At 36.0% G+C, this 15,532-nt stretch overlaps 1 pseudogene; it reads right to left on the bottom strand.

The window, feature by feature from the left end:
- Window positions 1-2,537: 2,537 nt before the first annotated feature.
- On the bottom strand, window positions 2,538-3,115 carry LOC100965178 (annotated as a pseudogene).
- Between the last annotated feature and the right edge of the window lie 12,417 nt (window positions 3,116-15,532).

The raw sequence follows: 15,532 nt of genomic DNA, 5'->3' as shown, positions 1-15,532 counted from the left end.
GTTAAAGTAGCAGTTCAATGGGGGCCAATTGAGGACTTAAAGTATAGATTTATTGTATGAAGAACGTAGATTTTATTTTTTTTGAAAGAGAGGATTACTTCTTTATGAAGGAGAATGCCAGCTCGGTGCCCCTAGCACAATGGTTATGGCACCGGCCACATGCACCAAGGCTGGTGGGTTTGAACCCAGCCTAGGCCTGCTAAACAACAATGAAACAACAATCAAAAAAATAGCCAGGTGTTGTGGTGGGTGCCTGTAGTTCCAGCAGGAGGCTGAGGCAAGAGAATCACTTAAGTCCAAGACTTTGAGGTTTCTGTGAGCTGTGATGCCATAGCACTCTACAGAGGGTGGCATAGTAAGACTGTCTCAAAGCCATTCAAGATTCAGCTGTCATTAAATTTATTAATTCTTTAGCAAAACTAAAATACGCATTGCTTTATTTTGCATTATATACTATCTCATTTTGTGTGTTTCTTACATATTTTTACTCTATAGATTTTGTGTTGTGACTTGCACAGCTGAGAAAGAGACTTGGACCCCACTTGATACAATAATTAAGTAGAATTTTATTACACCTGCACAGGGGGCTGTTGCTGTGGAAAGCAAGCAGCACTGAATGAAGGGCAGGTGGGCCATTTATACCTTGTATTTTGTGTAACTCAGCATAAGCAAGCATAAACAGAAGCCAAATATTGTGGTTAGCTAACATTAAATCATGGGTCACACTGGGGGGTTACATAGTTCAAGGCAGGGGTATATAAGTTGAGAAAGTTTCCAAAGAACTCAGGACTTTCCACCAAGGGCTTTTTCTGGCATCTACCCCTTCCTGCATACTTCCTTCTCTTTAGGCCTCTTCTCGGAATTTTACCTCCCCACTCATATGGGGGCTGGGACTAAAAGACTCTGGAGACATTTCTTTTTCAAGGATAGAGGGCTCGGTTATCACAATTCGGTTTTATATTTTCCCAGCTAAACCTGCATTTGAAGTTTCCCTCAGAGCTATAGCAATGGAGTTCCCAGAAGAGAATGGTGCAAACAGCCCTAATGTGGGGCCAGTTGGGTTTCCAAAGAAGGTAGCACTAGGGGCCACGCTGATCAATCCAGAATATTCATCAGGGAAGCTTACACATAGGGTGCTGCAGCATGTCCTCTGGAGAACAGGGAGAGAAAGGGACATTTTCATTGGTGATAGGTCCTCAGCCACGAGGGCAAGGTAGAGAGTTTATATGAGAGTTTAAGAAATTTGGCTCAGGGAAGGGGATGGTTTCTTTCAGTGTTTTAATTAATGTTTTTATAAACTGGGGATGTTCATAGCCCCAGCTTGGCTTCATGGTTCTAGAGACGGGAAAACATGTTGATGGCTGAAACCACTGCATGATCAAAGCATTTATTATATCTTGGTCAAGACACAGAAGCAGAGGTGAACTGGGGTCCCTGTTTCTTTCAAAATTTTAATCTTTTGTAATGGTTTATTGCTTGGCATTGTTTATTTCTTCTATTCTTTCTTCAAAGATACTAAAGATAATTTTTACATTTTTATGTTATTATATCTGATATTAAAAATTCATATCTCTTGTTCTTGAATCTTATAGTGACTCTTCAGTTCCTACATTTTGCAATTATATTTATGCTTTTTTGATATTTTATTGGATTTATTAATAGGAATGCTAATTGGTCTGTACTGAGGATATCTTCTACAGTGATTCTATAGTTATTTCTTTTTTCATAGCTAGGATCATAGTTCCATGGTTTTTTCCTGTTAATTTCATCATAAGTACTTATGTTATAGATACCCCTGCATAAATGTAATTTTTAATGGTTGTTTAACATGCATAGTTGAACATAATCATTTAATCATTCTGTTCTTATACATTTTGATTTTTTTTCATTTTACACTATTTAATGATAATAAAATGAGATTCCATGAAAGTAGAAAAACTGAGAAATATGATAGATTTGCTTCAGCTGAGACCAGTGCCCCAGCACATGGAGTTCCCAGACTTGCAGTCAGGGTCCTGCCTCATCCCTGCTCATGTGTGAGCAGTGATACAGAAAGGCCTGACAGGGAAAGGCAAGAAGCCAGAAGGGTACTTCCACATGAGGGAACTCCTGGCAACATTCACAAAACCCACACTTCTCTTCTCCAAATCAAGAAACACACCAACCCTGCCCACACGTTTCTCTACATAGTGAAGAATCACTGGGCAAGTGGTCCAGAGAGTGTAGTCTTTATTTTCCTTCACACAAATACGTCCCCAGAGTCAACTATTGTGCCAAGAGTGCTTATCCAGGAATCTCTGGAGACCCTTAGAGCCCAGTCCCAAGAGTCATCCACATCCAGCTCCCAGTAATACTTTCCAGAGGTGAAGACCTGATCTCCCCACACAGCAAAATAGTTAGATCTGTCAGGATTCAAAGATGCACATGATTGTAAAATCTAGACCTGAAGTTTCTTGCATCCTTAGATAGCCAGATGTCATGCTTGCTTACTTCATTATTGAAAGAAGTCTCCACTCGGTAGTGGCTGTAACTGTTCATCAGTCCAGTGATGGCCTTGATACTGAGCCCACAGGCTGGGACTTGTGCAGCTGCACAGACTCACTCCTTATCACTAGGTCTCCCAAATCCTCGAACAGCTTCTTGTCTGGTTTATAGCACATGTCCATTAGTTCCTCAGTTTCTCATGCATTTCTTCTCATTGTTTCCTCTTTTGAACCATTTTGGCCTCACTTCTTTTGAGCTGCTGTAAGATGACTCAGGCCTCCTTTTTCAGTTTGTCCAAATGTTCTTCCTTAGAGAACTGAACACAGCTCTGTGTATTTGGTTTTGGTGATATATTTCACTAGAAACAGTCCATCCAGTGGTTCTTTATTATTCTCTCATTTAAGTTTCTCTTATTTTCTTGGATCTTGTCCCATGCTGATCTCATCTGCTTTACTAGCTTCTCCCGCTGGTCCTCAGCGGTCTCTTCAATGGGACAGTATCTGTGAGCTCTGTGCTCCTGGGAGTTAGAGCACAGCAAACACAGCAGGCTTCTGCCCACTTCACAGAACATTTCTCTCCTTGTAGGTCTAAGGAATTGCTGGAGACTGATTTTTCTGGCCAGGGAAACCATCTTCACACAGATATCAGTTTTGAAGTCTTTTTGCTGTGATGGTTCCCTGCAGGCAGGGCAGTGAGCAGGACTCACTCTCTCTCAGGAAAGACAGAGGCAGGGACTACAAAAGCTGTGCCCACAGCCTATGGGGACTGGGTCTACAAGGTAGTCCAGGTAGATGAGGCAGGTGAGTTCTCTCAGGAAGTCTCATGGACTGGCTGAGTCCTTTTTTCTAAGGACTGTATCTGTGATGCCACTGATGCTTGCTAGAGAAGTAATGTGAAGTCCATTTAGGATCGGGACCTCACAGTGTCAGAAGTCTCCGAGGCCAGATGAGCTCTGAACTCCACACTGCCTGTTATGGAAAAAAGTGAGCCAAAAGTGGATTGTTTTTGCTACATAAAACATCACAACAGGCGCCTTTATTCATAAGGTTTTATTTAGGCTTATTTCTTCTTGTATGTAACATGACTTCAGAGGTAAGGAAGCATATTCAGGTTTTTGATTTCTAAATTGCTATTCGGAGAGTTATAAGAATTGTATCAATGTGACCATCCTGGACCAACCTAGCCATTTCTCTAATGGCTATTTTATATGTGAAAACAGCATTTAATATATATGAAATTTTAAATTATAAATGTACTTTAAATATTTTTCTTGTAATTTCTAATACTGTTGAGCACTTTCCCTATGTGGTAGCATTATGCAATTTTCTTGATTGAAGAACTCTTGTTATCTTAGATTAACTTTATTTTCTTAGCTGCTTTGGTATTAACTTAATAATTTATCAGATCGTGGAAAACTCAAGGCAAAATCAAATTAAGACTACAGAAAACTTTGACACTTCTTTATTCTATCTGTATACACTATACTGTTTATAGTACTTGTGGGGTTTGAGGGTTCTGGTTTGTATTATGTTTTACTTATGTCACAGACTTTTGTGTAGATGAACATAGGCTCAGTAGTTAACCTCATTTTTTCCCAATGAAAATATGATGGTATTGAAACCGAAGTAACCAATTTTATGATGACTCAATACAAATCACTAAATTGTGTACTTTTTTGGTCTGTTAATATTAATGCTCTAAAATTAGTATCATGCCCTTAACTGACCTTTATATCAACTACATTTGCATGTTTTAAAATTTAAACTCTTTTCTCACCTACTCAAAGGTCAGACAGAATAGTAAGGTGACTGATAGTGGCAATAGCTATCTAACAGCTAATGAGCCAGTTTAATAGTTTGTGAGATACACAATATGTTACCCAGAAACACCCCAGTATTCTACTGCTTACTGTGTGTGTGTGTGTCTGTCTATAGGTGTGCTTGTCTGTATGTGGGGTTTGTATGTATTTATGTAACTGTGGTATATAAACTATGTGCCTCTGCCTGTTCATATAATGTTAACATTTGCAAGTATAGGGTTATAAACATTTGTGTTGTATACCTTCCCTTTTTTATTGGATGTTCACAGTTATCTCTTGTCTCAGAGCTTCAGATTACCTAAATGCTTGGCTTTTAGGTGCTAATTTATCTGCTTATGGCATGTTAACAAATTATAAAACCAGTTTTGTAGTGTGTGGTTTATCTTCTCACATTCTGAATAATTCCTGGGTCAAGGAGGTAGGTCAGAGGATTAAAAAGGATTTACATAAAAAGACTTCTCAGAGAGCTGAGACATTTTCTCTGTCTTGAACTAGGCCAAGTGAAAAGACTTCAGAGGAGCATCTGAAAGCCTGAGATGTGTCCCCTGGAGTTCAGTGCCACTGGGAATGTATGTGAATGACACTTGAAAAAGTCTAGTGCAGCTTCTCTGGTCACAGAGTAGAGAGAAATAATGAAAGTTAAACTTATTTCCCCAGCAGGAGAGGTCAGAGGACTGTCTCCCACAGGCTAGATGTGGCTCCCAATCAGAAAACACTTTCAGTCATTTGGGGAGAGGATTTGCCTCAAACAGCTACCTAGTGGGAGGACAAAGAGAATGTCAGGGTCTGGTAGACACTGAAGATCCAGGTGTTGGGCACCTAAGGAGACTATCAACTGAGGTCCCCACTGGCCAAGTATTGGAGGAAGAAAATGTCCTTATATGGTATCTCATAAAAGGCATTGATGTCACCTGAAAAATGTACCAATCGAGTAAGACAACACTTCTCGTAGCTGTAGCCAGCCTTTCTGCAGACAGGCACTGGAACCTTTCTGAATCACTAGCCTGAGCCCGGTGATTGAGAGGGTTACTCTCAAGCAGCAGTACTGTAGAGATTTTGAAAATCACGAAAGGCAAAGGAGGAAAAAGCAAAGAAACAAGAAACCAGAGCCAGAAATAAAGGATTTTGGAGAATAGCATTTATTCTTCATCTTAAGTTATAGTTCTCACCAACACTGTAAACACTTTGAGAGACATAGACCTTGTTTTATCCCATTCCCCCTCTCTTGTTCATTCTAATTAGGACAGAATTCAGTGTTATGCTCTGATCAGGGCACAACATGATTCAATTCCTGGAAGGTTTCTCTTAAGTATGGGAATATTTTCTGATTTTGATGATCTTATTGATTTCTAATTTAATTCCATGAGGTTATAAAACATGTTCTGTTGGAATTCAAAACTTCTGACACGTATCACACTGTTGTATGGCCCAGCAGTACATGATTAATCTTTGTAAATTCTCTGTGTGAGTCTGAAATGAAGATGCATTGCAAAAGTACAATTAATCTAACCAATGAAGTAAAATTAGAAGTTTGTGACAAAATAAGTAATAGAAAACATAAATTTAAAAGATAATGACAAAAAACTTATAGAGGGGGCATTCTATAATATACAAATCTCAACTTTATTTCAAGTATTCTCTAATTGGTAATTGTTTAAATTTTCTGTTAATTACTGAGAATTTTGTGTTAATATTTTCCATTATAATTTTAATATTTTCCCTATTGTCAAGTTCATATATTTAGAGGCATGTAAATTCAGGGACCCTTTTGCAATTATTAATGTATATATGCCATCTTCTTATAGTAGTTGAATGTTAACTTTATGTTTCACTTTTGAACGAATTGAGAAAATTCATTTTTAAAAATGGGTTTTTAAAAATCTTATCTGATGCCCTTTGTCTTTTAATCAGGTCATTCAGAACATTTGCATATGATGGAATGATCCATCTGTTTTGTTTACAGATTCTATCATTCATCCTGTAATTTCTTATTGCTCCTCTCACCAGTTCTTTGTTTCCATTTATCATCTTGCCTTATTTTAGAGTAATCACTTGTCTATCCATTTAAACCTTTATTTGCATGTAAATGGCACATCCTGTTCTTATAATTTCTTGGCTACACGTGAAATCATATGTATAATTGTCAAAACTAAAGGTACTTGAACATATTCAAGTGTTTTTTAATATCAAACTGATGTTGTTTTTCAAGAAGGCAGGCTATTAAAAATACATTTTAAACAACCAATTCTAAGTAATTTTGTACTAAGGAGACTTAATCTTATTAACATCAAAATTTATTCACCTCAGTTAAATGGGGAAAACTTGGTGAAATGATTGCTATAAAGCATTGGATAAAAGAAATTGCAATTCTAAAAATATAACATAGGTGGGTATCAAACTTTGGAACAATGTATACATGCTGTGCGCTCTGACAAAGTGGAAATAACACAACTTACAATATTGGAGGAGAGAGAGAAGGGAGAGGAAAAGTAGAATTGCAATACTGATTATCATACAAGTAAGACATGGAGGTTATGAGTAAGATTGTACCATATGGATTCTACCAATGGATTCACCATTAGTAGGTAAAACAGACTGGGATTGAATATATCAACATAAGCATGCTCACTAACACAACCACCACAACAAAAAAACTCTTGGGTTTCAAAAGAAATACACAACAGGAAAAAGTTAAAATTCAAAGAAAGCAGACCACTCAGGGGAAGACAAACAATAAACATAGCACAGAGCTTAATTAGAATAAACACCAAACAAATCTATCAGTCCTTCGTATTCAAAACTGCAACTCTACTTAACTTTTAAGGGAAACAATTTTTTGATCACACATACGAGCTCAGCCCTGTGCTATATAAAAGGAGCATACTCAAAACATCCACAATGGCTAAAATTACAGAAGGGCAAAGAAATCTCAGGTAAACACAAGCCAAAGCAAAACAGGATGGCAAAGATCCAGCAGGATTGAATTTAGGCAAAGCATCATTAATAAGACAGAGAAATACAGTTTATATGATATAAGCTAAATTTGACTGTGAGGATATGAGGTATGATAGTAGGTTTTTTGAGAATGATTCCCTATCCAAACAAATTAATAAAACTACAGTAGTCTTAAGATAATTTATAATAGGTGTTAAAAGTTTATATGCAACTCTGTGTACACCAGTGCTCGGAAATAAACTTCCTTTGCAAAAGCTCAGGGGATAGTAATGAAAATAGGCTATATATTTCTGAAAAATACATTGCAAAAGTACAATTAATCTAACCAATGAAGTAAAACTAGAAGTTAGTGACAAAATAAGTAATAGAAAACATAAATTTAAAAGATAATGACAAAAAATTGGCAAGTGATAAGACACTAGTTTTCAGTTTCCAGCAGTCTACAGCATCTCTCTGACGGTCTGTTGTCCATGCCCCATGACTTTGTGAATCCTCAGATCAATATAAGCAGTTGTGGCAAATGCTTGCAGAAACAGTGTAACTTCAGTATTCAGCGCTCATTTCTCAGTCCTCATTTTTAATCTATTATAGTCTAATAATTCCTTAGTCACTTGACAGATTTTCAATATTTTAAGATTTATAACTATATCATTCTTAGCTGTTTTGGCAATAATTCACACAAAACCCAATCTTTATTTACTTTTTGTCAATAAAGAGATATCTACTAACATCCAGTTTTCATATATATTTTTCTCAATTATAATTTTTATTACCTATCTTTATCTAATATTTATGTCCTGTTTAGCCATATGAGTTGATATGCATCCAAATCTGTTTCTTCTACTCATCCTTTTCTTGTTTGATACATAATGCAGTTGACTCTTGAACAACATAGGGGCTAAGGGTGCCAACCCCCATTACCTTCAAAAATCTGCTTACAACATTTGACTCCCTCAGAACTTAGCTACTAACAGCCTACTGTTAACTGAAAGCATTACAATTACATAAGCAATTAACACATATTGTCTGTTACATATATTATGTACTGTATTTTTATAATGTTAAGAAAACCATAAGAAAAAATATATTCATTCAATGCAAATGGATCATCCTAGAAGTCTTCATATTCATTGTCTTTATAATGATTAGGCAGAGGAGGAAGGGTCAGTCTTGCTGTCTTGTGGGTAGCAGAGGTGAGTGAAAGAAAACCTATGTATAAGTGAACCCATGCAGTTCAAAGAGGTAACTACAGTTGTACATATTTTGGGGATACATGTAATAGTTTCATACATGCATATAATGTGTAATGATCAAATCAGGGTAATTGAAACTGCCATCACCTCGAATATTTATATGTTCAGTCTCCCTAAGATTCACTCCTGCATATGAATGAGAACATGCAGTATTTGTCTTTCAGTGACTGGCTTATTTCTCTCCACATGATGTCCACTACTTCTTTCTATATTGCTGCAAATGATAGGATTTTCTTTATTCTATGGATGAATAATATATTGTGTATATATACCACATTTGGAACTATTCATCTGTTGATGGCCACATAAGTTGATTCTGTTTCTTGGCTATGGCAAACATTATAGACATGGGAGTGTAGATACATCCAAAAGAAAGGAAATAAATATCCTGTGTATCTGGCAGTGGGATTGCTGGATCGTATGGTAGGTCTAGTTTGCGTTTTTATAAGAACTGCCATACTATTCCCTATCGTGGCTATACTAATTTACGTTCTCAACAGCAGTATAGGAAAGTTCCTTCTCCACATTCTCACCAGCATTTTTTTTATCTTTTTGATAAAAAGTCATTTTAACTAGGATATAGCTATGGTTTTGATCTGCATCTCCAAATGATTTGTGAAGTTGAGTATTTTTTTCATGTACCTATTGACATGACATTTGTCTGTCTTTTGAGAAATGTCTGTTTAGATCCTTTGCCCATCTTTAGTATATTTATTACCTAAAAGTTGGTGGAGTTCTCTCTACATTCTGGTTATTAATCCCTTCACATTGATAGGCTACAGAATAGGAGAATATTCTGTGAATTATCTCTTCACTTCATTGATTGCTTCTTTTGGTATGCAGAGACTTTGTACCTTGATGTAGTCCTATTTGTCTGTTTGCTTTTGTTGCCTATGCTTTGAAGGATGCCTCAAAAACTTTTTCCCAGAGCAAAATTCTGAAGCGCTTCCCCAGTATAATCTAAGAACTAAAACTATGAAACTACTACAAGTGAAACACTAGGAGTAGTGAAAAACTTGTAGTAGTTTCATAGTTTTAGTCCTTAGATTATATTGGGGAAGGGTTCTGGTTTTGTTCCTCTGCATATGGCTATTAAGTTTTCTCAGAACCTTTTCCTGAAGGGATTGTTGCTTCCCCAGTCTATGTTCTTGGTACCTTTGTTAAAAATCAGATGTAAATAGATGTATCTATTTCTCTAGTTTCTCTATTGCATTGGTTGGTCTGTTTTTATGCCAGTACCATACTCATTTGGTTACTATAGTTCTGTAGTATAGTTTAATTTAGGTAATGTGATTCCTGCAGTTTGGTTCTTTTTCTCATGAATATTGTGGCTATTTTGGGTCTTTTTGATTCTGTATGAATTTTAGGGTTGTATCTTCTATTTCTGTGAAGAATGCCATTTGAATTATGATAGTCATTACACTCGAACTATAAATGTTTGTAAATTGTTTGGGGTAGTAGGGCATTGGAATTACATTAGTAATTCTTTCAATCCATGAGTATGGGATATATTTTCTTTGAGTCCTCTTCAATTTATTTCATACATATTATATAGGGTATTTTTGGTAGACATATTTCACCTTTTTGGTAAAATTGATTTCTAGGTATTTTATATTTTTTCTAGCTATTGTAAACTAGATTGCTGTCTTAATCTTTATCCATTTCTGTTGCTAAAAATAAAATGCCTCAGGCTGGGTAATTTATAAAGAAAAGAGGTTTATTTGGCTCATGGTTTTGCAGGCTATACAAGAAACACGGGCTTCAGGCTGTTTCTACTCATGGAGAAAGGTGGAGGGGACCTGGCAGATACAGAGATCATGAGTGAGAGAAAGTATTTGCAAGAAGGAAGAGGTGTGAGGCTCTCCTTAATGATCAGCTTTTATGGGAACAAACAGGGGTAGAACTTATGCATTACCACAAAGATAACATCAAGCTGTTCATGAGGTTTCTTCCCTCATGACCCAAGCACTTCCTGTTAGGTCCCACCTCTAACACTGTTCATCAAATTTCAGCTTGAAGTTTGGGAGGATAAACATCCCAACTATAGTATTCTGCTCTTGAGTTAGTTAATGTCACATGCAAAATATAATTCCATTCCAGTAGGTCCTGAAAGTCTTAATTTGTTCCAGCATTGACTCAGAAGGCCCAAGGCAAGTTTCTTCCAAATATGAGCCTGTAAAATCAAAACAAGTTATTTACTTCCAAGATACAATAATTGTACAAGCATTGGGTAAACAATCCCACTTCAAAAGGGAAAAATCAGCCAAAAGAAAGGGATGCCAGGACCCTCCACAAATTCAAAACCATCTATGAAAGACATTAAATCTTGAAGCTCCAAATAATCCTTGAATCCACATCTTGCATCCTGAGTACACTGGTTTGAGTGGTGGGATCCCAAGCCCTTGGGTAGCTCCGTACTCAATGCTTTGTTGGGTACAGCTGCTGTGGCTGATCTCATAAGTCAGAATTCAATGCAAGTAGGTTTTCAGGCTGTTACTGCACACTGCTTATGGCTCTATGATTCTGGGGTCTGAAGCACAGCAGCCCAGCTCCCATGGTTACAGTAGGCAGTGCCTGGGTGAGGACTCTCTGAAGGGGCTCTAAGCTCATATTTCTTTTGTGCGTTGCCTGTATAGAGTCTCCCTGTAGGGCCTGTACACATATCAAGAAGCCCAATAAAAGTAATAGTTGTATTCAATGTTTCTAGTGTCCTGGCCGAAATGAAACCTATGCACATACGAGCTGTGAAATAGAAATTATCTAATTATATAGGTTCCAGGTATAACTTAAATGATTTTATATTTGCATTTAGAATTTGCCATTTTATAATATGACAAAATTCATCAAAACTTTAAATTTTTCTCTAAGAGGCATTAAGTAGCAAATAAATATGACAAGTAAAGATCTAGACTGCAGGAGAAAAGTTGTTCCTTGAATTAGAGGCCTCCCATATTCATTTTTGCATAGGCCATTACAAATTCTGTAGCTAGTCTTAACTGTATGTTTTATATATACACACATCCATTTGACAGAATATGAAAATGTTTTGAGTGCTGTTTGATTTGGGGTATGAGTTGACACTGACATCAGTGAATTGAAATGCCATTTTGTCCTCTGAAAGGGAGGGCAGGTGAATATATTACCACAACAGGGCATGAAGTGGTGGCCAGCATGGCAATGCACCACATCCTTCCTACACTTCCCTCCTTCACGTCCTCTATCCCTCGAATTGCACATTAACAGAGTATGAGTATAAAGTTTCACCCCAAGCTATATATATTTTTTCATATTGTTTAGTTTCTTGTTTGTCTTTCATGGTGCTTAGTTTCTCTGGTGGCTTACTATTTTCAACCTCCATCTCATAATTATCTGATTTTCAGCTTTTATGACACTGTTACCACTGGGAAAATGCTGAACCCTGTGGCCTATCTTATGTATGTTCCTGAAGTTTAGGAAGTGAGGTGACAGCAAATGTATACATGATACAGGTTTACACTTTGTTACAACCGATGGAGGAGGTAGAACAACTAATGTGTAGGTCTGGGCCAGCTCAGCTCCACCTGTGATGAAGCTGGGATCCAAGAATGCCCTGATGGTTCCCTGCCACCTGGCTGTCACAGACTGGCACTGCTGCTTTCTTAACCTGTGATAAAAGGAATAAGCAGTGATTTACACAAGATAAGGTGAAATAAAACAGTGGATCAGGTCTTGTACTTCTCTTCTAAGTAACCACTTACTTTTCACATTCTACATCCCTAAGGCGTTTCCTGTGGTGGCTGGTGATTTTTTGAATTGTTAGTGCTGGGATACCACAGCCTTCCCCTCACTTCTGTGGCATCACCAGTATAGGGATGGGTAGAAGGAGTGCCCACACCAGTTTTGCAAAGATGGAAAGGCCGTTGGATTTTAAATCTGTAATAACCAACCAAGAGGATAAGGCAAGATAATTTATAACATTATGTCCAATTTGCATTTTAATCTGAGTTTAGCTTTAAGAAAAGGATTCATATTAAAATGAGCTTAACTTTCTTGAGTGAGTTTCCAATTCACATGCTTCACAATTAACCATTAGCATATTAGTTCTGTTATTATGGCATTAAAAAACAATTTAATATCAACTAAAGGTAGGTGGAGTGCTTAGAAAGTTAATACTTCCCTATCAATATAAAATTGTAGCAGAGAGTTAGATGCCAGAGGTTAAACTCAATTCTATTTCCATGTAATATACCTAAGAAGTAGTATTAATCATATAAATATCAAAGATTGAGAGTAAAAACTAAAAAAAAAACTTATTTAAAAATTCCCCAAATCTCAGCATACATATGTATCATAAATTCATTGTATGGAGAGTGGCTTTAAGGAATCAAAACAATCTTTATCATAACAGTGGTAACCCTGTGAACTATATTCTAAAGAGAAGCTGACATCATACCTGAGGAAACATAGTACATTAACTGTGGATTATCTGGGGCACCTTACTTGAATGTCCTGATTACATGATCATTTTCTTCCCCAAGTATGTATAAGGTGTATATAAGAATTATAGCAGCCTAAGATTAACATTCTTAAAGTACCTCTTTGTGGTTTTTATCAATGAAAATCTTATATAGAGATTATTTTAAATCTATCAACATATAAAAAGTTAACATTATAAAATTATTAAAATTGCTGTTAGAATGATCTAAGAATTTCTATCTGAAATTTTCCATTCTATTTATCCAGCCTTCTATATATGTATTTGTAGTCACTATATATCTAAATATTATGTAAATTAGAAATTAGATTTTCACTTTAATGCAACTTTACAGAAGTGAACTGGGAAGATGAATCAGATTAGAAAAATCATGTTCTGTGGCAAACACAAAGGGATTTTGGATTCTTGATTTTGTGTCATGTGTTCATTATTCTCCAATTAGCACTGCAGTTGACATTGACTCTATGAAGTACTGAGCCATCATAATATGTAATTATGAATAGCGTGCATTTCTAGTCACTAATTCATTAAATTATTTTTTTGTTTTGTCTTTAGCCAGGTGAATATAGGTTTTTAAATGGTTATGAGCTTTAAGATCATTAGTAAAAATTTTTCAACCTGTTAGGAAACATAAATAGAAAATATTATCAGTCCAAATATTATACTGAATTGCTATGTTGTTCTATATTTTCTGCCTTCATCTTTTTATTGTGATTCAAATGTCTGAAAAGTATGAACAAATAGAAATGTAACATTACTTCAACTAGTGTGTGATCAGGAGAGACAAATGGAAAATTAATAGCTCTTTGAGACTTGAAGCTCCTGACTTTCCTATGCCAACCTTGAGGTCACCATCTTCTCCTTTTACATTGTCTGTGTTGCTTCTTTATCAATTTCATACCAAATAATTATTCAATTCAATTGATGTCATCATAAATTGCCTATTCCTGTTTATATCAGTTGAAAAGTTGCAGATAAACTGTTTAACTTATATAACTTGAAAGAAAAAAATATTTTATAATTTCAGTTTATGTCTGGAAAGGTTTTCGGGTTAAGAAGCATATGCATTATTCTTAGTATACTAATAGTTGTATGACTTTACCAAGTGTCTTTTCTGTATGGGGCCTTTCCTGTCTCTCTCTGGTCATTTTGAATCTTGTATTTAATATCCTTCAGCAGTGTTAAGCGTTAGTGTGCATGCAAGTAACTTCAAGATCTTTGGAAATACAGGTTCTATTTTGGTGGACTGGGATAGGTTCTAAGAGTCTCCATTTCCAACTTCTCTGTTAAAGGTGATGATGTTGGTGCATGGACTAGGGCCTTGGCATTCATAGAGCTCTTAGTCTGCACTTTAGACTTAAGGAAGCAGATAAATTACTAAATGTTCTTTAATTGCACTAGTAACTCAGATATCACCCCCTGTGCTAAAAATGCTTTAAAGCAGTGGTTCTCAACCTTACTAATGCCATGACCCTTTTATACAGTTCCTCATGTTGTGGTTACCCCCAACCATAAAATTTTTATTACTTCATAACTAATTTTTCTACTGTTATAAATCATAATGTAAATATCTGATATTCAGGATACCCCCCACCAAGGGGTCGCAACCCACAGGTTGAGAACCACTGCTTTAAAGCAACATGATTCTGGATTTCCTCAGGTATGTTTAACTTCCTTATAAACATCTCAGCAATAGAAGCAGCAGAGCCTTTCAGGATAAGAAGAAAATATATTAATCTTGATTAAAATAAGGAGAGAATGTGAGTATAGGAATAAAATACTGAGAAAAGATTATAAAGTGATAAGAATGTACATAAGGCCAATATAAAAGGTTATATATATTAAAAGTATCACATCAGTAAAAATATTAAGTTTCTAGAGGATAAAAAGAAGAAAAGGAAAATAAAAACTACCTTTTATAAAGTAAATTTGTCCCAATTCCAAAGGCCTAGAAATCAGAGCGGGACAACTTCATCTCTGAAGGTTTCCATTTTTCTGAAGTCTCTTTCCATGGCTTGTATATGGCCATCTTCCCTCTGTGCTTGTCTGTTCTCATTTCTCCTTACTAGGACAAAGGTCATATACTGAATGATGACATGTTTATATAATTACCACGTTAAAGACCCTACCTCCAAACACGATCACTTTCTGAGGTACAGGAGATTAAGACCTCAACATGCAAATTTTGGTGACAATACAATTCAACCTATAATAGTCTTGATCAAATGCTTTGTAAATTGTTGATTATTTGTTAGATGTTTCAATAATAGGGTACAAATTTTGTAATTTTGTGCCTATCAAAAATTTTTTCTCTCCTTTTTTTAATTTTCTATTTATCTGTTAATTTTTTTTATTAAATGATAACTATGTACGTTAATGCAATTCTGGGGTACAGTGTGGTATTTTCATATACAACTTGAAATATTTTCATCAAACTGGTTAACATAGCCTTCATGTCATTTTCTTATTGTGTTAAGACAATCATATTCTACTCTTAGAAAGATTCACTTGTACCCTTGTAAGATAAACCATAGAAGTGATCCCTCC

The sequence above is a fragment of the Otolemur garnettii genome, unplaced genomic scaffold (assembly GCF_000181295.1).
Source record: "Otolemur garnettii isolate 467f Iridium unplaced genomic scaffold, OtoGar3 scaffold00024, whole genome shotgun sequence".
NCBI classification, from domain to species: domain Eukaryota; kingdom Metazoa; phylum Chordata; class Mammalia; order Primates; family Galagidae; genus Otolemur; species Otolemur garnettii.
The sequence above is the reverse complement of the archived record's forward strand: the minus strand, read 5'-3'. Positions and strand labels throughout refer to the sequence as shown.